The sequence below is a fragment of the Anser brachyrhynchus genome (genome assembly GCF_964034855.1).
Source record: "Anser brachyrhynchus genome assembly, chromosome: Z".
Taxonomy (NCBI): domain Eukaryota; kingdom Metazoa; phylum Chordata; class Aves; order Anseriformes; family Anatidae; genus Anser; species Anser brachyrhynchus.
This window is the reverse complement of record NC_137697.1, coordinates 51,401,781-51,427,552: the sequence shown is the minus strand read 5'-3', so window position 1 is coordinate 51,427,552 and position 25,772 is coordinate 51,401,781. Positions and strand designations below refer to the sequence as shown.

The following is a 25,772-nucleotide window of genomic DNA, read 5'->3' as shown; positions in this document are numbered from 1 at the left end:
GATTATTAGGGATGTAAATATTATGGCTCATTTGTGGCCATTTTTGTTGAGTGGGACTATTAGTTGTTTTGTGATTAGGTGAAGGAGTCATGTTTGGATAGTAGAAAGGCGGTTGTTGATTCATCGGTTGTTTGGGGACGGGAATAGTAGGGCTGGGAAGAGTAGGGATAGTAGGATTAAGGGGATGCCGAATAGACTGGGGCTGGAAAATTGGTCAAAGAAGCTTAGGTTCATGGTCAGGATCATGGTGTGGGTTTGGTAGTGAGGGAGGTCTTATTTGATGGGGGGTTGGTTGTGGTGAAGGCTAGTAGTTTTGGTTGGATGAGGAGTGCTAGGGTTAATCAGGTTATAATTATGATTGAAAATCATGGTGCGGGGTTAAGCTGTGGCATATCATTAAGGAGGGGGAAGTCCCTCTTTGGCTAGCTTAAAAGGCTAGTGCTGTTGCATAGCTTCTTAATGATTAGGATGATGATAGAAGGGACGATCAGGCCTCGAAATGTGGGAGTGGGGTTGATTCTACTACAATGGGTATGTAGCTGTGATTAGCCCCGCAAATTTCTGAGCATTGTCCGTAAAAAATCCCAGGCCGGGTGGTAATGAATGAAGTTTGGTTTAGTCGGCCTGGGATTGCGTCTGTTTTAACTCCGAGCGTTGGGACTGCTCAGGAGTGGAGTACGTCTCCTGCAGTAATGATTACGCGGATGGGGGATTCTATTGGGATAACTACGCGGTGGTCAACTTCTAGCAGTCGGAAGTGGCCGTTGGGTAAGTCTGGGGTGGGCACTATGTAGGAGTCGAATGATAGGTCTTTGAAGTCTGTGTATTCGTAGCTTCAGTATCATTGGTGGCCGATGGCTTTTAGGGTGAGGTCTGGTTCATCGATTTCGTCCATTATGTAGAGGATTTGTAGGGATGGGAGGGCGAGGAGTACCAGGACGATAGCAGGTAGGATTGTCCAGATCAGCTCTACTTCTTGGGCGTCTACAGCATTGGACGAGAGTTTTTCTGTTAGTATGTGGGCTAAAAGGTAGAGAACTAGGCTGCAGATAGCTAGGGCAACGATTAGGGCGTGGTCGTGGAATTCAACGAGTTCTTCTATGATGGGTGATGAGGCGTCTTGGAATCCTAGTTGGGAGTGGTTGGCCACATGAGATGTACAGGATTTTTACCTGTGATTTAGTCTTGACAAGGCTATGTAATTGGTTTACTAACGTCTCATAAGAAAGAAGCATGAGCGGTTAACCTCCTGGGAGACCCTGAAAACTTCACCCCAGCAAACCCACTAGTAACCCCACCACACATCAAGCCAGAATGATACTTCCTATTCGCCTACGCCATCCTACGTTCAATCCCAAATAAACTAGGAGGCGTATTAGCACTGGCCGCCTCCGTACTGATCCTATTCCTAATCCCATTCCTGCACAAATCAAAACAACGAGCAATAACATTCCGACCACTCTCCCAGCTCCTATTCTGAGTACTAGTCGCCGACCTCCTCGTCCTAACATGAGTAGGAAGCCAACCCGTCGAACACCCATTCATCATCATCGGCCAACTCGCTTCAATCGCCTACTTCACTATCCTCCTATTTCTCCTCCCCGCCGCAAGCGCCCTAGAAAACAAAATACTCAACTGCTAAATACTCTAATAGTTTATAAAAACATTGGTCTTATAAACCAAAGATTGAAGACTTACCACTTCTTAGAGTACCCCAAACTCAGAAAAAAAGGACTCAAACCTTTATCTCCAGCTCCCAAAGCTGGCATTTTCAATAAACTATTCTCTGACCCTAACCCCTAAACCGCCCGAATAGCACCCCGCGACAACCCCCGCACAAGCTCCAATACAACAAACAAAGTCAACAACAGCCCCCAACCCGCCACTAAAAACATCCCTGCCCCATGTGAATAAAACATGGAAACTCCACTAAAATCCGACCGAACAACAAACACCCCAACATTATTCACAGTAGAAACCCCGAACTTCCAAGCCCCCATAAACCCCCCAAACACCAACCCCCCAAAAACAATTGCCACAAACGCTACTGCACATCCAATCACTCGTCAATCCCCCCAAGCCCCAGGGAAAGGCTCCGCTGCTAAAGCTACTGAATAAACAAACACCACCAGCATACCCCCCAAATACACCATAAACAGCACTAAAGCCACGAACGAAACCCCAAGGCCCAGCAACCACCCGCACCCCGCCACAGACGCTAACACCAAACCAACAACCCCATAATACGGCGAAGGATTCGACGCCACACCCAAAACACCCACCGCAAAGCAAATCCCTAAAAAAAACATAAAATAAGTCATTATTCCTGCCCGGACACTACCCGAGGCCTGCGGCTCGAAAAGCCGCCATTGTTCTCAACTACAGGAACTAACCGCAAGCCCCCAATAATTCTACCCCATCTATGCCATTATGCTTAAACCCCCCCCCCCCTCCCCCCCCGAGGCGGGGGTATTTGGTTATGCATATTCGTGCATAAATTTATATACCCCATATACATACATACTATAGTACCAGTAATATACATTATATACGGACTATCTTATAAGCAGGTGCTAAACCCATACATGTACACGGCCATTAAACCCTTAAACACACTCCTACCAAACCACCCGGCATGAATGTTCTAGGACCATACCCCACAACACCCAATACAACTCCACTCAAGCGCATAACAAGACCCCATTTTAATGAATGCTCACAGGACATGCTCCAACAACAACTCTCCACCACATATCTCATGCAGTTCGTATCAGATGGATTTATTAATCGTACTCCTCACGTGAAATCAGCAACCCGTTGCACATAATGTCCGGTATGACTAGCTTCAGGCCCATACGTTCCCCCTAAACCCCTCGCCCTCCTCACATTTTTGCGCCTCTGGTTCCTCGGTCAGGGCCATCCATTGGGTTCACTCACCCCTCCTTGCCCTTCAAAGTGGCATCTGTGAGTACTTTCACCTTCTCAATGCGTAATCGCGGCATGTTCCAGCTTTTTGGCGCCTCTGGTTCCTCTTATTTTTTCCGGGGTTACCTCACAGGTGGCTATTCCCAGTGATCTCGGGGGTCCCACAATCTAAGCCTGGACACACCTGCCTCACGGCCTATCCTATATTTCAAGGGTCCCTCGATGAGACGGTTGGCGTATATGGGGAATCATCCTGACACTGATGCACTTTGACCACATTCAGTTAATGTTACCTCCACCCTCCGGGTTAAATGGGGCTATTGGATGAATGCTCGTTGGACATAGCACAAAACAACAAATCATTAAGCGCAACCCCTGCGCTTCACAAACTAAACCAGTAAACTTTCGCTAACCACCATGTAGCATAAACCTTCATCGCCCAATCCCAGCAAACTACCTCTAAAACTCCATTAATCATCCCTTCCATGACATCATCGGAACGATGTATATATACACACAAACACATACAAAATAACTTAAACTTATTAGAGAAACTCCAGTACTAAAAATAGTAAACACAAGCAATAATTTCATATACTTCACTCTCACTCACCACTCAACTATCAGCTAACCACACCCCCGTCCACATAGCTTAACACAAAGCATGGCACTGAAGTTGCCAAGATGGCATAAAACATGCCTGCGGACAAAAGACTTAGTCCTAACCTTACGGTTGGTTTTTGCTAAATATATACATGCAAGTATCCGCGCCCCAGTGTAAACGCCCTCGACCACCTACCCCCATACAGGCCTTGAGGAGCGGGTATCAGGCACACCCAAGTAGTAGCCCAAGACGCCTCGCTAAGCCACGCCCCCACGGGTATTCAGCAGTAATTAACATTAAGCAATGAGTGCAAACTTGACTTAGTTATAGCAACAGCCTAACTTCAAGGGTTGGTAAATCTTGTGCCAGCCACCGCGGTCATACAAGAAACCCAAATCAACCGTCCTATTGACACGGCGTAAAGAGTGGCAAAATGCCTATCCTAGCTAACTAAGATCAAAATGCAACTAAGCTGTCATAAGCCCAAGATGCACCTAAACACACCATTAAGATGATCTTAGGAACTAACGACTGATTTAAACCCACGAAAGCCAGGGCCCAAACTGGGATTAGATACCCCACTATGCCTGGCCCTAAATCTTGATACTTACTTTACCGAAGTATCCGCCAGAGAACTACGAGCACAAACGCTTAAAACTCTAAGGACTTGGCGGTGCCCCAAACCCACCTAGAGGAGCCTGTTCTACAATCGATAATCCCCGATTAACCCAACCACCCCTTGCCAACACAGCCTACATACCGCCGTCGCCAGCCCACCTCGAATGAGAGCACAACAGTGGACACAATAGCACCCCGCTAATAAGACAGGTCAAGGTATAGCCTATGGAGTGGAAGAAATGGGCTACATTCCCTATTCATAGGGCACACGGAAAGAAGCGTGAAACCACTTCTGGAAGGCGGATTTAGCAGTAAAGTGGGACAATAGAGCCTACTTTAAGCCGGCCCTGGGGCACGTACATACCGCCCGTCACCCTCCTCAAAAGCCACATCCCACATAACTAATACCATAAATACGCTGAAGATGAGGTAAGTCGTAACAAGGTAAGTGTACCGGAAGGTGTACTTAGAATATCAAGACGTAGCTATAACACCAAAGCACTCAGCTTACACCTGAAAGATATCTACTAGACCGGATCGTCTTGAAGCCCCCCCTCTAGCTCAACCACACAAATAGTACACCAAAACTAAAGAATTTACTAAACTAATTAAACTAAAGCATTTTACAGTCTTAGTATAGGCGATAGAAAAGACACTTAGACGCGATAGAGACCCCAGTACCGTAAGGGAAAGATGAAATAGCAGTGAAACAATCAAAGCGACAGACAGCAAAGATCAACCCTTGTACCTTTTGCATCATGGTTTAGCGAGAACAACCAAGCAAAGTGAACTAAAGTTTGCCCCCCCGAAACCCAAGCGAGCTACTTTCAAGCAGTTAAAGAGAGCGAACCCGTCTCTGTTGCAAAAGAGTGGGATGACTTGTCAGTAGAGGTGAAAAGCCAACCGAGCTGGGTGATAGCTGGTTACCTGTGAAACGAATCTAAGTTCCCCCTTAATCCTCCCTACCGGACATCCTGAACCCTAATGAGACGATTAAGAGCTATTTAATGGAGGGACAGCTCCATTAAAAAAGGACACAACCTCGACTAGCGGATAATTCTTACTACTGATCCTACCGTGGGCCCTAAAGCAGCCATCAAAAAAGAGTGCGTCAAAGCTCCACCACCTAAAAATACCAAAATAAGATGATTCCCTTATCACAAACAGGTCAACCTATGAATATAGGAGAATTAATGCTAAAATAAGTAACTCAGGGCCACACCCCTCTAACGGCGCAAGCTTACATAGAAACATTATTAACAGACCTAGACAGATACAAAAACCCCTACAAGACCACGTATTAACTAACCCTGTTAACCCGACTCAGGAGCGCCTATAAGAGCGATTAAAATCTGTGAAAGGAACTCGGCAAATTAATAAGGCCCGACTGTTTGCCAAAAACATAGCCTTCAGCAAATTAAACAAGTATTGAAGGTGATGCCTGCCCGGTGACTTAGGTTTAACGGCCGCGGTATCCTAACCGTGCAAAGGTAGCGCAATCAATTGTCCCATAAATCGAGACTTGTATGAATGGCTAAACGAGGTCTCAACTGTCTCTCACAGATAATCAGTGAAATTGATCTCCCCGTGCAAAAGCGGGGATGTGAACATAAGACGAGAAGACCCTGTGGAACTTAAAAATCAACGACCACCGCGAATCCTCAATCAACCCCACTGGGGCCACTACCATCGCAGAGCCTGGTCGATATTTTTCGGTTGGGGCGACCTTGGAGGAGAACAAATCCTCCAAAAACAAGACCATACCTCTTTACCTAGAGCTACCCCTCAAAGTGCTAACAGTGACCAGACCCAATATAATTGATTAATGGACCAAGCTACCCCAGGGATAACAGCGCAATCCCCCTCAAGAGCCCATATCGACAGGGGGGTTTACGACCTCGATGTTGGATCAGGACATCCTAATGGTGCAGCCGCTATTAAGGGTTCGTTTGTTCAACGATTAACAGTCCTACGTGATCTGAGTTCAGACCGGAGCAATCCAGGTCGGTTTCTATCTATGACACACTCTCCCCAGTACGAAAGGACCGGGAAAGTGGGGCCAATACCACAAGCACGCCCCCCCCCCCCCCCTCTAAGCAGTGAAACCAACTAAACCGTGAAGAGGGCCTTCCCCCACCACTTTCAATCCTAGAAAAGGACCAGCTAGAGTGGCAGAGCCCGGCAAGTGCAGAAGGCTTAAGCCCTTTCCCCAGAGGTTCAAATCCTCTCCCTAGCTTCACCCATGATTCAAATAACAACACTAAGCTGCCTCGTTATATCCCTCCTATACATCATCCCAATCCTGATTGCCGTAGCCTTCCTAACCCTAGTAGAACGGAAAATCCTAAGCTACATACAATCCCGCAAAGGCCCTAACGTTGTAGGGCCTTTTGGCCTACTTCAACCATTTGCGGACGGACTGAAACTATTTACCAAAGAGCCCATCCGACCCTCTACCTCTTCCCCACTTCTATTCATTCTGATACCAATACTAGCCCTTGTCCTAGCCCTCACCACTTGAGCACCACTACCACTCCCATTTCCCCTAGCAGATCTAAACCTCGGAGTTCTCTTCCTAATAGCCATGTCAAGCCTAGCCGTCTACTCAGTCCTATGATCAGGCTGAGCCTCGAACTCAAAATACGCACTAATCGGAGCCCTACGGGCAGTAGCACAGACCATTTCATACGAAGTGACACTGGCCATAATCCTGCTATCAATAATCATACTAAGCGGAAGCTACACACTCAGCTCCTTTGCCGTCGCACAGGAGCCTCTATACTTCATTTTCTCCTCATGACCCCTAGCAATAATATGATACGTATCCACCCTAGCAGAGACAAACCGAGCTCCTTTTGACCTCACAGAGGGTGAATCTGAGCTAGTCTCAGGGTTTAACGTTGAATACGCCGCAGGACCCTTCGCCTTATTCTTCCTAGCTGAATATGCGAACATTATGCTAATAAATACACTTACAGCCATCATATTCCTAAACCCAAGCGCCCTAGGGCCACCCACAGAACTATTCCCCGTCATCCTAGCCACAAAAGTCCTCCTACTATCTTCTGGTTTCTTATGGGTCCGAGCTTCATACCCACGATTCCGATATGACCAACTAATGCACCTACTATGAAAAAACTTCCTACCCCTCACACTAGCTCTGTGCCTCTGACACATCAGCATACCTATCTGCTATGCAGGCCTACCTCCTTACATAAGGAAATGTGCCTGAACTACAAAGGGTCACTATGATAAAGTGAACATAGAGGTATAACAGCCCTCTCATTTCCTGTTGACCTTAGAAAAGTAGGAATTGAACCCACACAAGAGAAATCAAAATTCTCCATACTTCCCTTATATTATTTTCTAGTAGAGTCAGCTAATCAAGCTATCGGGCCCATACCCCGAAAATGATGGTTTAACCCCCTCCTCTACTAATGAACCCTTACGCGACCCCAATCATAACCTTCAGCCTCATCTTGGGCACCACAATCACAATTTCCAGCAACCACTGAGTTCTGGCCTGGACAGGACTGGAGATCAACGCACTAGCCATCATTCCCCTAATTGCCAAATCCCACCACCCACGAGCAGTAGAAGCCGCAACGAAATACTTCCTAACCCAAGCAGCTGCTTCCGCCCTGGTCCTATTCTCTAGCATAACCAATGCCTGAGTCACCGGCCAATGAGACATCACACAAATAAACCACCCAACCTCCTGTCTACTACTGACAGCAGCAATCGCTATTAAACTGGGCCTAGTGCCATTTCACTTCTGATTCCCAGAAGTACTACAAGGATCGCCACTAATAACAGCCCTGCTACTCTCGACCCTCATAAAATTCCCCCCACTAACCCTGCTCCTACTAACATCCAAATCCCTCGACCCAGCTCTACTCACCGCCATGGCCCTAGCCTCAACAGCACTAGGAGGCTGAATAGGACTGAACCAAACACAAACACGCAAAATCCTAGCCTTCTCGTCCATCTCCCACTTAGGCTGAATCGCCATCATCCTAGTTTACAGCCCCAAATTGGCCTTACTTACCTTCTACCTATACACAATCATAACATCAGCCGTATTCCTAGCCCTTAACAAAATCAAAGCCCTTAACCTATCCATGATCACAACCTCATGAACAAAAACCCCAGTGCTAAACGCCACCCTAATACTAGTACTTTTATCCCTAGCAGGCCTCCCCCCATTAACAGGCTTTATACCAAAGTGACTTATCATCCAAGAACTAACTAAACAGGAAATAACACCAGCAGCCATGGCAATTGCCATGCTATCACTGCTCAGCCTCTTCTTCTACCTACGCCTCGCATACCACTCAACAATTACCCTTCCCCCCAACTCCTCTAACCACATAAAACAATGATACACTAGCAAAGCCCCAAGCACACCTACTGCGGTCCTTGCCTCACTATCAATCCTCTTACTTCCCCTGTCCCCAATAATACATGCCATTGTCTAGAAACTTAGGATAACACCCCAAACCGAAGGCCTTCAACGCCTTAAATAAGAGTTAAACCCTCTTAGTTTCTGCACATTAAGACTTACAGAATATTAACCTGTATCTTCTGAATGCAAGTCAGACGCTTTAATTAAGCTAAAGCCTCCCTAGACAGATGGGCTTCGATCCCACAAAACTCTAGTTAACAGCTAAATGCCTAAACCAATTGGCTTCTGCCTACAAAGACCCTGACGCACCCTAGTGCGCATCGATGAGCTTGCAACTCAACATGAATTTCACTACAGAGCCGATAAGAAGAGGAATTAAACCTCTGTAAAAAGGACTACAGCCTAACGCTTCAACACTCAGCCATCTTACCCGTCACCTTCATCAACCGATGACTATTTTCCACTAACCATAAGGATATTGGCACCCTGTACCTCATCTTCGGGGCATGAGCAGGAATAGTCGGCACCGCACTCAGCCTATTAATCCGCGCAGAACTAGGACAACCAGGAACTCTCCTAGGCGACGACCAAATTTACAATGTAATCGTTACCGCTCACGCCTTTGTAATAAGCTTCTTTATAGTCATACCCATCATGATCGGAGGATTCGGCAACTGATTAGTCCCCCTCATAATCGGTGCCCCCGACATAGCATTCCCGCGAATAAACAACATAAGCTTTTGACTCCTCCCCCCATCATTCCTCCTCCTACTAGCCTCATCCACTGTAGAAGCTGGCGCCGGCACAGGCTGAACTGTCTACCCTCCCCTAGCAGGTAACCTTGCCCGCGCCGGAGCTTCAGTAGACCTGGCTATCTTCTCACTCCACTTAGCCGGTATCTCCTCCATCCTTGGGGCCATCAACTTTATCACCACAGCCATCAACATAAAACCCCCCGCACTCTCACAATACCAAACCCCACTATTTGTCTGATCCGTACTAATTACCGCCATCCTACTCCTTCTATCACTCCCCGTACTCGCCGCCGGTATTACAATATTACTAACTGATCGAAACCTAAACACCACATTCTTCGACCCCGCTGGAGGAGGAGACCCAATCCTGTACCAACACCTATTCTGATTCTTCGGACACCCAGAAGTCTATATTCTGATCCTACCGGGCTTCGGAATCATCTCACACGTAGTCACGTACTACTCAGGCAAAAAGGAGCCCTTCGGCTACATGGGAATAGTCTGAGCCATACTATCCATCGGCTTCCTAGGATTCATCGTCTGAGCTCACCACATGTTTACAGTAGGAATAGACGTTGATACCCGAGCCTACTTTACATCAGCCACTATAATCATTGCCATCCCTACCGGAATCAAAGTATTTAGCTGACTAGCCACCCTGCACGGAGGAACAATCAAATGAGACCCCCCCAATACTATGAGCTCTAGGATTTATCTTCCTATTTACCATCGGAGGATTAACAGGAATCGTTCTTGCAAACTCTTCCCTAGACATCGCCCTGCACGACACGTACTACGTAGTTGCCCACTTCCACTACGTCCTATCCATAGGCGCCGTCTTTGCCATTCTAGCAGGATTTACTCACTGATTCCCACTACTCACTGGGTTTACCCTACACCAAACATGAGCAAAAGCCCACTTCGGGGTAATATTTACAGGAGTAAACCTAACGTTCTTCCCCCAGCACTTCCTAGGCCTAGCAGGAATACCCCGACGATACTCGGACTATCCCGACGCCTACACACTATGAAACACCATTTCCTCCATCGGCTCCCTAATCTCAATAGTAGCCGTAATCATACTAATATTCATCATCTGAGAAGCCTTTTCGGCCAAACGAAAAGTCCTACAACCAGAACTAACTACCACAAACGTTGAATGAATCCACGGCTGCCCTCCCCCATACCATACTTTCGAGGAACCGGCCTTCGTCCAAGTACAAGAAAGGAAGGAATCGAACCCTCACATGCTGGTTTCAAGCCAACTGCATTCACCGCTCATGCTTCTTTCTTATGAGACGTTAGTAAACCAATTACATAGCCTTGTCAAGACTAAATCACAGGTAAAAATCCTGTACATCTCATGTGGCCAACCACTCCCAACTAGGATTCCAAGACGCCTCATCACCCATCATAGAAGAACTCGTTGAATTCCACGACCACGCCCTAATCGTTGCCCTAGCTATCTGCAGCCTAGTTCTCTACCTTTTAGCCCACATACTAACAGAAAAACTCTCGTCCAATGCTGTAGACGCCCAAGAAGTAGAGCTGATCTGGACAATCCTACCTGCTATCGTCCTGGTACTCCTCGCCCTCCCATCCCTACAAATCCTCTACATAATGGACGAAATCGATGAACCAGACCTCACCCTAAAAGCCATCGGCCACCAATGATACTGAAGCTACGAATACACAGACTTCAAAGACCTATCATTCGACTCCTACATAGTGCCCACCCCAGACTTACCCAACGGCCACTTCCGACTGCTAGAAGTTGACCACCGCGTAGTTATCCCAATAGAATCCCCCATCCGCGTAATCATTACTGCAGGAGACGTACTCCACTCCTGAGCAGTCCCAACGCTCGGAGTTAAAACAGACGCAATCCCAGGCCGACTAAACCAAACTTCATTCATTACCACCCGGCCTGGGATTTTTTACGGACAATGCTCAGAAATTTGCGGGGCTAATCACAGCTACATACCCATTGTAGTAGAATCAACCCCACTCCCACATTTCGAGGCCTGATCGTCCCTTCTATCATCATCCTAATCATTAAGAAGCTATGCAACAGCACTAGCCTTTTAAGCTAGCCAAAGAGGGACTTCCCCCTCCTTAATGATATGCCACAGCTTAACCCCGCACCATGATTTTCAATCATAATTATAACCTGATTAACCCTAGCACTCCTCATCCAACCAAAACTACTAGCCTTCACCACAACCAACCCCCCATCAAATAAGACCTCCCTCACTACCAAACCCACACCATGATCCTGACCATGAACCTAAGCTTCTTTGACCAATTTTCCAGCCCCAATCTATTCGGCATCCCCTTAATCCTACTATCCCTACTCTTCCCAGCCCTACTATTCCCGTCCCCAAACAACCGATGAATCAACAACCGCCTTTCTACTATCCAAACATGACTCCTTCACCTAATCACAAAACAACTAATAGTCCCACTCAACAAAAATGGCCACAAATGAGCCATAATATTTACATCCCTAATAATCATACTTCTTACAATCAACCTTCTAGGCCTCCTTCCATATACATTCACCCCAACCACCCAACTATCTATGAACATAGCCCTAGCCTTCCCACTATGGCTCGCCACACTACTAACAGGCCTACGAAACCAACCATCAGCCTCTTTAGCCCACCTATTACCCAAAGGTACCCCTACACCCCTAATCCCCGCACTAATCCTGATCGAAACAACCAGCCTACTAATCCGCCCCCTAGCCCTCGGAGTCCGCCTTACAGCCAACCTTACAGCAGGACACTTACTCATCCAACTCATCTCTACAGCCTCCATTGCATTAATACCCACCCTTCCCGCAGTATCCATCCTAACAATAATCATCCTACTACTCCTAACCATCCTAGAAGTAGCAGTAGCCATAATCCAGGCCTACGTCTTCGTGCTCCTTCTAAGCCTATACTTACAAGAAAACATCTAATGGCACACCAAGCACACTCATACCACATAGTTGACCCAAGCCCTTGACCAATCTTCGGGGCAGCCGCCGCCCTACTCACAACCTCAGGATTAATCATGTGATTCCACTACAACTCATCCATACTACTAACCCTAGGCCTCATCTCAATACTCCTAGTAATACTCCAATGATGACGAGACATTGTACGAGAAAGCACCTTCCAAGGCCATCACACTCCCACAGTCCAAAAAGGCCTACGATACGGCATAATCCTTTTCATCACATCCGAAGCATTCTTCTTCTTAGGGTTCTTCTGAGCGTTCTTCCACTCGAGCCTGGCCCCAACCCCAGAACTAGGAGGCCAATGACCCCCAACAGGAATTAAACCACTCAACCCGATAGAAGTCCCCCTACTAAACACAGCCATCCTACTAGCCTCAGGCGTTACCGTAACGTGAGCCCATCACAGCATCACAGAAGGAAACCGAAAACACGCCATCCACGCCCTAACCCTAACGATCCTCCTGGGATTCTACTTCACAGCCCTACAAGCAATAGAATACCACGAAGCCCCATTCTCAATCGCCGATAGCGTCTACGGATCTACCTTCTTCGTTGCCACTGGATTCCACGGACTCCACGTAATCATCGGATCCTCCTTCCTGACCGTCTGCCTCTTCCGACTGATCAAGTTCCACTTTACATCAGACCACCACTTCGGATTCGAGGCAGCAGCCTGATACTGACACTTCGTAGACGTCATCTGACTATTCCTCTACATAACCATCTACTGATGAGGATCTTGCTCTTCTAGTATATTAATTACAATTGACTTCCAATCTCTGGAATCTGGTATAAACCCAGAGGAGAGCAATGAACGCACTCATGTTCATATTCGCCCTATCATCAATCCTAAGCGCCGCCCTAACCGCATTAAACTTCTGACTCGCCCAAATAAACCCCGACTCAGAGAAACTCTCACCGTACGAATGTGGATTCGACCCACTTGGATCTGCTCGATTACCATTCTCAGTCCGATTCTTCCTCAGTAGCCATCCTGTTCGTCCTATTCGACCTAGAAATCGCCCTCCTACTCCCCCTGCCATGAGCCGTCCAACTCCAATCCCCCCTAATGACCCTCACCTGAACTGTAGTGATCCTCCTTCTCCTAACACTCGGACTGGCCTACGAGTGAATTCAAGGGGGCCTAGAATGAGCAGAATAACAGAAAGTTAGTCTAACCAAAAAGATAGCTGGTTTCGACCCAGCAGATTACAGCCAACCCTGTAACTTTCTTATGTCGCCCCTACATTTAAGCTTCTACTCAGCCTTCATTTTCAGCGGACTAGGACTAGCCTTCCACCGAACCCACCTAGTATCCGCCCTACTATGCCTTGAAAGCATAATATTATCGATATTCGTAGGCCTATCAATATGATCCATCGAAAACCAAGTCTCCTCATTCACCATGGTACCAATTCTCATGCTAACCTTCTCAGCGTGTGAGGCGGGCACAGGCCTGGCCATCCTAGTAGCCTCCACCCGCACACATGGCTCCGACCATCTACACAACCTAAACCTCCTGCAATGCTAAAAATCATCCTACCCACAATCATACTTCTTCCAACAGCCCTGCTGTCTCCACCAAAATTTCTATGGACTAACACCACCTTATACAGCCTCCTAATCGCTGCCCTAAGCCTACAGTGATTAATCCCAACCTACTACCCCTACAAATTTTTATCCAACTGAACAGGAATTGACCAAATCTCATCCCCCCTCCTAGTACTATCCTGCTGACTACTCCCACTCATAATCATAGCAAGCCAAAACCACCTGCAACAAGAACCCCTACAACGCAAACGAATCTTTATCTCAACCTTAGTCGCAGTCCAGCCATTCATCCTACTAGCCTTTTCCACCACAGAACTAGCACTATTTTACATCTCATTTGAAGCAACCCTCATTCCCACCCTAATCTTAATCACCCGATGGGGGAACCAACCAGAACGCCTAAGCGCTGGCATCTACCTGCTATTCTACACGCCAGTAAGCTCTCTACCCCTGCTAATCACAATCATACACCTATACGTGAAAATTGGCACCCTGCACCTGCCAACCCTACAACTAACCCACCCAACCCTATCCACCTCATGGACAGGAATACTATCAGGTCTAGCACTGCTCGTAGCATTCATAGTAAAAGCCCCACTATACGGCCTACACTTCTGACTGCCAAAAGCACACGTAGAAGCACCCATCGCAGGCTCAATACTCCTCGCCGCCCTACTACTAAAGCTAGGAGGATATGGAATTATACGAGTCACTCTATTTATGGGCCCACTGTCCAACCTCCTGCACTACCCCTTCCTAACCCTGGCCCTATGAGGCGCCCTAATGACTAGCTCAATCTGCCTACGACAGACAGACCTAAAATCACTAATCGCTTATTCATCCGTTAGCCACATAGGCCTAGTTATCGCCGCAGGAATAATCCAAACCCACTGATCATTCTCAGGGGCAATGATCCTAATAATTTCCCATGGACTAACTTCCTCCATACTATTCTGCCTAGCCAACACAAACTATGAACGTACGCACAGCCGAATTCTACTACTCACACGAGGCCTACAACCTCTCCTACCACTCATAGCTACCTGATGATTGCTGGCCAATCTAACAAACATAGCCTTACCCCCAACAACAAACCTCATAGCAGAGCTAACCATTATAATCACCTTATTCAACTGATCTGCCTTCACGATCATCCTAACAGGAATCGCAACCCTACTAACCGCCTCCTACACCTTATTCATACTACTAATGACCCAACGAGGCTCAATCCCCTCCCACATCACATCTATGCAAAACTCAACCACGCGAGAACACCTGCTCATAACACTCCACATTATCCCAATATTCCTCCTAATCCTCAAACCCGAACTGATCTCCGGAATCCCCTCATGCAAGTATAGTTTAAACCAAACATTAGACTGTGATTCTAAGAATAGAAGTTCAAACCTTCTTACCTGCCGAGGGGAGGGTTTAACCAACAAGAGCTGCTAACTCTTACATCTGAGCCTAAAACCTCAGCCCCCTTACTTTTAAAGGATAACAGCAATCCACTGGTCTTAGGAACCACCCATCTTGGTGCAAATCCAAGTAAAAGTAGTGAACCCCACACTACTAATCAACTCCCTCACACTACTCACGCTGACAATCCTCCTAACCCCAATCATCCTGCCATTTCTATTTAAAAACTTTAAAAACACCCCACAAGCCACCACCCGCGCTGTTAAAACCGCATTCCTAATTAGCCTAGCCCCTACAACCGCATTCATCTACTCGGGAGTAGAATCTGTCACCTGCCACTGGGAGTGAAAATTCATTATAAACTTTAAAATCCCCCTGAGCCTAAAAATAGACCAATACTCAATAACATTTCTTCCAATCGCCCTATTTGTAACATGATCAATCCTACAATTCGCCATATGATACATGGCCTCAGAGCCATACGTAACAAAATTTTTCACCTACCTACTGACATTCCTAGTCGCCATACTCCTCCTAACAACCGCAAACAACATATTCCTCCTATTCGTAGGCTGGGAAGGAGTGGGAATCATGTCCTTCCTTCTCATCGGCTGATGACAAGGCCGAGCAGATGCCAACACCGCCGCCCTACAAGCCGTAATCTACAACCGAATCGGAGACATCGGACTGATCCTGAGCATAGCATGACTAGCTTCAACATTCAACACCTGAGAGATCCAACAAGCCGTACACCCCCACCAAACCCCAATCCTCCCCCTCATAGGATTAATCCTCGCAGCCGCAGGAAAATCCGCCCAATTTGGACTCCACCCATGACTGCCCGCAGCAATAGAAGGCCCCACCCCAGTATCAGCCCTACTGCACTCCAGTACCATAGTAGTAGCCGGAATCTTCCTGCTCATCCGCATGCACCCCCTGCTAGCCACCAACCACACAGCCCTAACCGCCTGCCTATGCCTAGGTGCTCTATCAACCCTATTCGCTGCCACATGCGCCCTAACCCAAAATGACATCAAAAAAATCATTGCTTTCTCAACATCCAGCCAACTAGGACTAATAATAGTCACTATCGGACTAAACCTCCCACAACTAGCCTTCCTACACATCTCAACCCATGCCTTCTTTAAAGCCATACTATTCCTATGCTCAGGGTCTATCATCCACAACCTAAACGGAGAACAAGATATCCGAAAGATAGGAGGCCTACAGAAAATACTCCCAGTCACTACTTCCTGCCTAACCATCGGAAACCTGGCGCTGATAGGAACCCCATTCCTAGCCGGATTCTACTCAAAAGACCTCATCATCGAAAGCTTAAACACATCATACCTAAATACTTGAGCCCTACTCCTAACCCTTATAGCCACAGCATTCACCGCAACCTACAGCATCCGCATAACCATCCTAGTCCAAGCTGGACAAACCCGAATCCCCCCAATAGTATCAATAAACGAAAACAACCCACTAATCACCGCCCCCCCTAACCCGACTCGCCCTAGGCAGCATTACAGCAGGAATAATCATTACCTCTTTCATCACACCAACCAAAACCCCCCCAATAACCATACCCCTTATCACCAAAACCGCTGCCATCCTCATAACAATCCTAGGAATCATCCTAGGCCTAGAACTATCGAACATAACACACACCCTCACTCACCCCAAACCAAACCCCCTCATAAACTTCTCCTCTGCATTAGGGTACTTCAACCCCCTAGTACACCGATTCTTCTCCAAAAACCTACTAGAAAAGGGACAAAACATTGCCCTACACTTGATCGACCTCTCCTGACTCAAAAAAATAGGGCCAGAGGGCCTTGCTGAACTACAAGTAGCCGCAAGCAAAGCCGCAACCTCAATACACACAGGGCTAATTAAGGCCTACCTAGGATCCTTCGCCCTCTCCATCCTGGTAATAATCCTAATAACACACAGACTCACTAATGGCCCCTAACATCCGCAAATCCCATCCCCTACTAAAAATAATCAACAACTCCCTAATCGACCTACCCGCCCCCTCCAACATCTCTGCCTGATGAAACTTCGGCTCCCTTCTAGCCATCTGCTTAGCCACACAAATCCTAACAGGCCTGCTACTAGCCATACACTACACCGCAGACACTTCACTCGCCTTCTCCTCAGTAGCTCACACATGCCGAGACGTCCAGTACGGATGGCTCATCCGCAACCTCCACGCCAACGGTGCTTCGCTCTTCTTTATCTGCATCTACTTACACATCGGACGAGGCCTCTACTACGGCTCCTACCTATACAAAGAAACCTGAAACACAGGAGTAATCCTCCTACTCACCCTAATAGCAACTGCCTTCGTAGGGTATGTCCTCCCATGAGGACAAATGTCATTCTGAGGGGCCACCGTAATCACCAACCTATTCTCAGCCATCCCGTACATTGGGCAAACTCTAGTAGAATGAGCCTGAGGAGGATTCTCAGTAGACAATCCAACCTTAACCCGATTCTTCGCCATCCACTTCCTACTGCCCTTCCTAATTGCAGGAATCACCCTAGTCCACCTAACCTTCCTACACGAATCAGGCTCAAATAACCCACTAGGAATCGTATCAGACTGCGACAAAATCCCATTCCACCCATACTTCTCCATTAAAGACAGCTTAGGGCTTACCCTAATAATCACCCCTCTAATAGCACTAGCCCTATTTTCACCGAACCTCCTGGTTCTTGGAATCCTAGTTGGGAGTGGTTGGCCACATGAGATGTACAGGATTTTTACCTGTGATTTAGTCTTGACAAGGCTATGTAATTGGTTTACTAACGTCTCATAAGAAAGAAGCATGAGCGGTTAATGCAGTTGGCTTGAAAACCATCCCCAGTGGTGCCAGTGCACTCTCTGGACTCACTGCACTGCATCCCCAGTGGTGCCAGTGCACTCTCTGGACTCACTGCACTGCATCCCCAGTGGTGCCAGTGCACTCTCTGGACTCACTGCAGTGCATCCCCAGTGGTGCCAGTGCACTCTCTGGACTCACTGCAGTGCATCCCTAGTGGTGCCAGTGCACTCTCTGGACTCACTGCACTGCATCCCCAGCGGTGCCAGTGCACTCTCTGGACTCACTGCAGTGCATCCCCAGTGGTGCCAGTGCACTCTCTGGACTCACTGCACTGCATCCCCAGTGGTGCCAGTGCACTCTCTGCACTCACTGCACTGCATCCCCAGTGGTGCCAGTGCACTCTCTGCACTCACTGCACTGCATCCCCAGTGGTGCCAGTGCGCTCTCTGGAGTCACAGCACTGCATCCCCAGTGGTGCCAGTGCAATCTATGGACTCACTGCACTGCATCCCCAGTGGTGCCAGTGCACTCACTGGACTCACTGCACTGCATCCCCAGTGGTGCCAGTGCGCTCTCCGGAGTCACAGCACTGCATCCCCAGTGGTGCCAGTGCACTCTCTGGACTCACTGCAGTGCATCCCCAGTGGTGCCAGTGCACTCTCTGGACTCACTGAAGTGCATCCCCAGTGGTGCCAGTGCACTCTCTGGACTCACTGCACTGCATCCACAGTAGTGCCAGTGCAATCTCTGGACTCACTGTAGTGCATCCCCAGTGGTGCCAGTGCACTCTCTGGACTCACTGCACTGCATCCCCAGTGGTGCCAGTGCACTCTCTGGACTCACTGCAGTGCATCCCCAGTGGTGCCAGTGCACTCTCTGGACTCACTGTACTGCATCCCCAGTGGTGCCAGTGCACTCTCTGCACTCACTGCAGTGCACCCCAGTGGTGCCAGTGCACTCTCTGGACTCACTGCACTGCATCCCCAGTAGTGCCAGTGCAATCTCTGGACTCACTGCACTGCATCCCCAGTGGTGCCAGTGCACTCTCTGGACTCACTGTACTGCATCCCCAGTGGTGCCAGTGCACTCTGTGGACTCACTGCACTGCATCCCCAGTGGTGCCAGTGCAATCTCTGGACTCACTGCAGTACATCCCCAGTGGTGCCAGTGCACTCTCTGGACTCACTGCACTGCATCCCCAGTGGTGCCAGTGCACTCTGTGGACTCACTGCAGTGCATCCCCAGTGGTGCCAGTGCACTCTCTGGACTCACAGCACTGCATCCCCAGTAGTGCCAGTGCACTCTCTTGACTCACTACAGTGCATCCCCAGTGGTGCCAGTGCACTCTCTGGACTCACTGCACTGCATCCCCACTGCAGCCAGTGCACTCTCTGGACTCACTGCAGTGCATCCCCAGTGGTGCCAGTGCACTCTCTGGACTCACTGCACTGCATCACCAGTGGTGCAAGTGTACTCTCTGGACTCACTGCACTGCATCCCCAGTGGTGTCAGTGCACGCTCTCGAGTCACTGCACTACATCCCCAGTGGTTCCAGTGCACTCACTGGACTCACTGTACTGCATCATCAGTGGTGCCAGTGCACTCTCTGGACTTACTGCACTGCATCCCCAGTGGTGCCAGTGCACTCTCTGGACTCACTGCACTGCAGGCCCAGTGGTGCCAGTGCACTCACTGGACTCACTGTACTGCATCCCGAGTGGTGCCAGTGCACTCTCTGGACTCACTGCAGTGCATCCCCAGTGGTGCCAGTGCACTCTCTGGACTCACTGAAGTGCATTCTCAGTGGTGCCAGTGCACTCTCTGGGCTCACTGCAGGGCATCCCCAGTGGTGCCAGTACACTCACTGGACTCACTGCACTGCATCCCCAGGGGTGCCAGTGCACTCTCTGGACTCACTGCACTGCAACACCAGTGGTGCCAGTGCACTCTCTGGACTCACTGCACTGCATCCCCAGTGGTGCCAGTGCACTCTCTGGACTCACTGAAGTGCATCCCCAGTGGTGCCAGTGCACTCTCTGGACTCACTGTACTGCATCCACAATGGTGACAGTGCAATCTCTGGACTCACTGCAGTGCATCCCCAGTGGTGCCAGTGCACTCTCTGGACTCATTGCAGTGCATCCCCAGTGGTGCCAGTGCACTCTCTGGAGTCACAGCACTGCATCCCCAGTGGTGCCAGTGCACTCTCTGGACTCACTGCACTGCATCCCCAGTGGTGCCAGTGCACTCTCTGGACTCACTGCACTGCATCACCATTGGTGCCAGTGCACTCTCTGGACTCACTGCAGGGCATCCCCAGTGGTGCCAGTGCACTCTCTGGACTCACTGTACTGCACCCCCAGTGGTGCCAGTGCACTCACTGGACTGACTGCACTGCATCCCCAGTGGTGCCAGTGCACTCACTGGACTCACTGGACACATCCCCAGTGGTGCCAGTGCACTCTCTGGACTCACTGCACTGCATCCCCAGTGGTGCCAGTGCACTCTCTGCACTCACTGCACTGCATCCCCAGTGGTGCCAGTGCACTCACTGGACACACTGTACTGCTTCACAGGTGGTGCCAGTGCACTCTCTGCACTCACTGCACAGCATCCCCAGTGGTGCCAGTGCATTCACTGGACTCGCTGGACTGCATCCCCAGTGGTGCCAGAGCACTCTCTGGACTCACTACACTGCATCCACAGTGGTGCCAGTACACTCACTGGACTCACTGCACTGCATCCCCAGTGGTGCCAGTGCACTCTCTGGACTCACTGCACTGCAACCCCAGTGGTGCCAGTGCACTCTCTGGACTCACTGCACTGCATCCCCAGTGGTGCCAGTGCACTCTCTGGACTCACTGAAGTGCATCCCCAGTGGTGCCAGTGCACTCTCTGGACTCATTGCAGTGCATCCCCAGTGGTGCCAGTGCACTCTCTGGAGTCACAGCACTGCATTCCCAGTGGTGCCAGTGCACTCTCTGGACTCACTGCACTGCATCCCCAGTGGTGCCAGTGCACTCTCTGGACTCACTGCACTGCATCACCATTGGTGCCAGTGCACTCTCTGGACTCACTGCAGGGCATCCCCAGTGGTGCCAGTGCACTCTCTGGACTCACTGTACTGCACCCCCAGTGGTGCCAGTGCACTCACTGGACTGACTGCACTGCATCCCCAGTGGTGCCAGTGCACTCACTGGACTCACTGGACACATCCCCAGTGGTGCCAGTGCACTCTCTGGACTCACTGCACTGCATCCCCAGTGGTGCCAGTGCACTCTCTGGACTCACTGCACTGCATCCCCAGTGGTGCCAGTTTACTCACTGGACTGACTGCACTGCATCCCCAGTGGTGCCAGTGCACTCACTGGACACACTGTACTGCTTCACAGGTGGTGCCAGTGCACTCTCTGCACTCACTGCACAGCATCCCCAGTGGTGCCAGTGCATTCACTGGACTCACTGGACTGCATCCCCAGTGGTGCCAGAGCACTCTCTGGACTCACTGCAATGCATCCCCAGTGGTGCCAGTGCACTCTCTGCACTCACTGCACTGCATCCACAGTGGTGCCAGTGCACTCTCTGGACTCACTGCACTGCATCCCCAGTGGTGCCAGTGCACTCTCTGGACTCACTGCACTGTATCACCAGTGGTGCCAGTGCACTCTCTGGACTCACTGCACTGCATCCCCAGTGGTGCCAGTGCACTCTCTGGACTCACTGCACTGTATCCCCAGTGGTGCCAGTGCAATCTCTGGACTCACTGTAGTGCATCCCCAGTGGTGCCAGTGCACTCTCTGGACTCACTGCAGTGCATCCCCAGTGGTGCCAGTGCACTCTCTGGACTCACTGTACTGTATCCCCAGTGGTGCCAGTGCACTCTCTGGACTCACTGCAGTGCATTCCCAGTGGTGCCAGTGCACTCTCTGGACTCACTGTACTGCATCCCCAGTGGTGCCAGTGCAATCTCTGGACTCACTGCAGTGCATCACCATTGGTGCCAGTGCAATCTCTGGACTCACTGCAGTGCATCACCAGTGGTGCCAGTGCACTCTCTGGACTCACTGCACTGCATCCCCAGTGGTGCCAGTGCACTCTCTGGACTCACTGCAGTGCATCACCAGTGGTGCCAGTGAACTCTCTGGACTCACTGTACTGCATCCCCAGTGGTGCCAGTGCACTCTCTGGACTCACTGCACTGCATCCCCAGTGGTGCCAGTGCAATCTCTGGACTCACTGCACTGCATCCCCAGTGGTGCCAGTGCACTCTGTGGACTCACTGTACTGCATCCCCAGTAGTGCCAGCGCACTCTCTGGACTCACTGCAGTGCATCCCCAGTGGTGCCAGTGCACTCTCTGGACTCACTGTACTGCATCCCCACTGGTCCAGTGCACTCTCTGGACTCACTGCACTGCATCCCCAGTGGTGCCAGTGCACTCTCTGGACACACTGCACTGCATCTCCAGTGGCGCCAGTGCACTCTCTGGACTCACTGCAGTGCATCCCCAGTGGTGCCAGTGCACTCTCTGGACTCACTGAGGTGCATCCCCAGTGGTGCCAGTGCACTCTCTGGAGTCACTGAAATGCATCCCCACTGGTCCAGTGCACTCTCTGGACTCACTGCACTGCATCCCCAGTGGTGCCAGTGCACTCTCTGGACTCACTGCACTGCATCCCCAGTGGTGCCAGTGCACTCTCTGGACTCACTGCACTGCATCCCCAGTGGTGCCAGTGCACTCTCTGGACTCACTGCACTGCATCCCCAGTGGTGCCAGTGCACTCTCTGGACTCACTGTACTGCATCCCCAGTGGTGCCAGTGCAATCTCTGGACTCACTGCAGTGCATCCCCGGTGGTGCCAGTGCACTCTCGGGACTCACTGCACTGCATCCACAGTGGTGCCAGTGCACTCTCTGGACTCACTGCACTGCATCACCAGTGGTGACGGTGTACTCTCTGGACTCACTGCAGTGCATCCCCAGTGGTGCCAGTGCACTCTCTCGAGTCACTGCACTACATCCCCAGTGGTGCCAGTGCACTCACTGTACTGCATCATCGTTGGTGCCAGTGCACTCTCTGGACTTACTGCACTGCATCCCCAGTGGTGCCAGTGCACTCTCTGGACTCACTGCACTGCAGGCCCAGTGGAGCCAGTGCACTCACTGGACTTACAGTACTGCATCACCAGTGCTGCCAGTGCACTCTCTGGACTCACTGCACTGCATCCCCAGTGGTTCCCGTGCATTCACTGGACTCACTGTACTGCATCTCCACTGGTGCCAGTGCACTCTCTGGACTCACTGCAGTGCATCCCCAGTGGTGCCAGTGAGCTCTCTGGACTCACTGCACTGCATCCCCAGTGGTGCCAGTGTACTAACAGGATTCACTGCACTGCATCCCCAGTGGTGCCAGTGCACTCTCTGCACTCACTTCACTGCATCCCCAGTGGTGCCAGTGCACTCTCTGGACTCACTGAAGTGCATCCCCAGTGGTGTCAGTGAAGTCTTTGGACTCACTGCACTGCATCCCCAGTGGTGCCAGTGCACTATCTGGAGATACTGAAGTGCATCCCCAGTGGTGCCAGTGCACTCTCTGGACTCACTGCACTGCATCCCCAGTGGTGCCAGTGCACTCTCTGGACTCATTGTACTGCATCCCCACTGGTCCAGTGCACTCTGTGGACTCACTGTACTGCATCCCCACTGGTGCCAGTGCACCTTCTGGACTCACTGCAGTGCATCCCCAGTGCTGCCAGTGCACTCTCTGGACTCACTGCACTGAAGCCCCTGTGTTGCCAGTGCACTCTCTGGACTCACTGCACTGTATCCCCAGTGGTGCCAGTGCAATCTCTGGACTCACTGTAGTGCATCCCCTGTGGTGACAGTGCACTCTCTGGACTCACTGCAGTGCATCCCCAGTGGTGCCAGTGCACTCTCTGGACTCACTGTACTGCATCGCCAGTGGTGCCAGTGCACTCTCTGGACTCACTGCACTGCATCCCCAGTGGTGCCAGTGCACTCTCTGGACTCACTCCACTGCAGCCCTAGTGGTGCCAGTGCACTCTCTGGACTCACTGCACTGCATCACAGGTGGTGCCAGTGCACTCTCTGGACTCACTGCACTGCATCCCCAGTGGTGCCAGTGCACTCTCTGGACTCACTTCTCTGCATTCCCAGTGGTGCCAGTGAAGTATCTGGACTCACTGCACTGCATCCCCAGTGGTGCCAGTGCACTCTCTGGACTCACTGCACTGCAACCCCAGTGGTGCCAGTGCACTCTCTGGACTCACTGCACCGCATCCCCAGTGGTGCCAGTGCACTCTCTGGACTCACTGTACTGCATCACCAGTGGTGCCAGTGCACTCTCTGGACTCACTGCACTGCATCCCCAGTGGTGCCAGTGCACTCTCTGGACTCACTGCACTGCAGCCCCAGTGGTGCCAGTGCACTCTCTGGACTCACTGCACTGCATCACATGTGGTGCCAGTGCACTCTCTGGACTCACTGCACTGCATCCCCAGTGGTGCCAGTGCACTCTCTGGACTCACTGCACTGCATCCCCAGATGTGCCAGTGCACTCTCTGGACTCACTTCTCTGCATTCCCAGTGGTGCCAGTGAAGTCTCTGGACTCACTGCACTGCATCCCCAGTGGTGCCAGTGCACTCTCTGGACTCACTGCAGTGCATCCCCAGTGGTGCCAGTGCACTCTCTGGACTCACAGCACTGCATCCCCAGTGGTGCCAGTGCACTCTCTGGACTCACTGCAGTGCATCACCAGTGGTGCCAGTGCACTCTCTGGACTCACTGCACTGCATCCCCAGTGGTGCAAGTGCACTCTCTCGAGTCACTGCACTACATCCCCAGTGGTGCCAGTGCACTCACTGGACTCACTGTACTGCATCACCAGTGGTGCCAGTGCACTCTCTGGACTCACTGAAGTGCATCCCCAGTGGTGCAAGTGCACTCTCTGGACTCACTGCACTGCATCCCCAGTGGTGCCAGTGCACTCTCTGGACTCACTATACTGCATCACCAATGGTGCCAGAGCACTCTCTGGACTCACTGCACTGCATCCCCAGTGCTACCAGTGCATTCACTGGACTCACTGGACCGCATCTCCAGTGGTGCCAGTGCACTCTCTGGGCTCACTGCAGTGCATCCCCAGTGGTGCCAGTGCACTCTCTGGACTCACTGCACTGCATCCCCAGTGGTGCCAGTGCACTCACTAGATTCACTGCACTGCATCCCCCGTGGTGCCAGTGCACTCTCTGGACTCACTGCAGGGCATCCCCAGTGTTGCCTGTGCACTCTCTGCAGTAACTGCAGTGCATCCCCAGTGGTGCCAAATCACTCTCTGGACTCCCGGTACCGCATCCCCAGTGGTGCCAGTGCACTCTCTGGACTCACTGCACCGCATCCCGTGTGGTGCCAGTGCACTCTCTGGAATGACTGCAGTGCATCCGCAGTTGTGCCAGTGCACTCTCTGGACTCGCGTCACTGCATCCCCAGTGGTGCCAGTGCACTCTCTGGACTCACTGTAGTGCATCCCCACATGTGCCAGTGCACTCTCTGGAATCACTGCACTGCATCCCCAGTGGTGCCCGTGCACTCTCTGGACTCACTGCATTGCATCCCCAGTGGTGCCAGAGCACTCTCT

General features: G+C 50.6%; 2 long non-coding RNA genes across 3 annotated transcripts in view; one reads left to right on the top strand and one right to left on the bottom strand.

Moving 5' to 3' along the window:
• Positions 1-25,772, top strand: part of LOC308185589 — a 656,808-nt gene that overhangs the window by 17,739 nt on the left and 613,297 nt on the right. The window lies entirely within an intron of this gene.
• Positions 1-25,772, bottom strand: part of LOC308185590 — a 308,961-nt gene that overhangs the window by 97,253 nt on the left and 185,936 nt on the right. Inside the window, exon 2 of the long non-coding RNA XR_013943489.1 lies at positions 1,247-17,839. This is a non-coding gene — a long non-coding RNA (uncharacterized lncRNA). The remainder of the gene's footprint in view (positions 1-1,246; positions 17,840-25,772) is intronic.